Source organism: Triticum aestivum, chromosome 5A (genome assembly GCF_018294505.1).
Source record: "Triticum aestivum cultivar Chinese Spring chromosome 5A, IWGSC CS RefSeq v2.1, whole genome shotgun sequence".
Classification (NCBI taxonomy): Eukaryota; Viridiplantae; Streptophyta; class Magnoliopsida; order Poales; family Poaceae; genus Triticum; species Triticum aestivum.
The window spans coordinates 661,068,596-661,069,719 of record NC_057806.1 but is presented as its reverse complement, the minus strand read 5'-3'; positions in this window follow the sequence as shown (position 1 = coordinate 661,069,719).

Here is a 1,124-nt window from a genome sequence, read left to right as displayed (position 1 = left end):
GGTACCATGCTCGTCGGTGCAACGACGATCCACCTCAGCTCGGTCACGTTGGGCAGACTCACCATGAAATGTCCACACCGTATAATCGGGCGTAAAACCACTCTTCTGCATGTGTTCGCCCATTTCAGCCTCTATCTTCTTTTCCCAATTGCCGCACCGAAAACAGGGGCACCAGGTTTTCTTTTGGCCATTTGCAAATGCGGCTTGCACAAACCCCTTAGTTTTTGTGAACCATTCAGCGCTCCATTTGTTCTGACCAGTGTGACCGGTATACATCCAAGCACGGTCACTCATCTTGACTTTCAGAGCTACTGGACACACAACAATTATATATGTAATTCACCATGTATATATTCATCAGTTGATCTACTTTGTCAATTTTATTACGTCCATGCAACCTACACTCTAATAGGTAATGATAGGTCCTAATCCCACCCGTGTATGTGTAGATTGGGTTCATTTTCCCATGCTATGCTCCGGATCCGACGCAAAATTTCGGCAGCACCTCCCCGCTATTCTCCTGATACATGTCTCTGCAATAAACAGAGAGGATGTGTACCCGGAGAACAACAGGGGAGGCACTGAAGAAATATATGCGTCGGATCCGGAGCAAAGCATATGGGAAAACGAACCCAATCTACACATACTCGGGCTGTCCATGGATAGCGTTGGACAATTCGAAAGAATCAAGGTTATAAATATGCAAATGCATGCATATTTATAACTATGACGCTTTCGAACGGGAGACACATATTGGTTACGCATACTGATGATTCAAGACACATATATAGCTAGCTATCAAGTTTCATCAGAATAGATCAAATAATTAATGGGGGAGGAGGACTTGTCATTTGTGCTCACCCATGAACGAAGGGGCAGAGCTCGTCAAACGCACGACGAGGTCATCGAACACCAAACCTCGCAGCGATGAAACAACTGCACATTTAAAACTACACGATCAACACAATTATATATGATGTTTTTCATAACAAAATCGAAAAATATATGACCTAACTAATAATTCACAAATATATGACCCCTCGGCCTCTGGAAGGCCAAAGAACACCTTTTCGGGAGGTGTCGGTGGTCGGGGTGTCCTGTCGGTGTTGGGGTGCCGTGTCGGG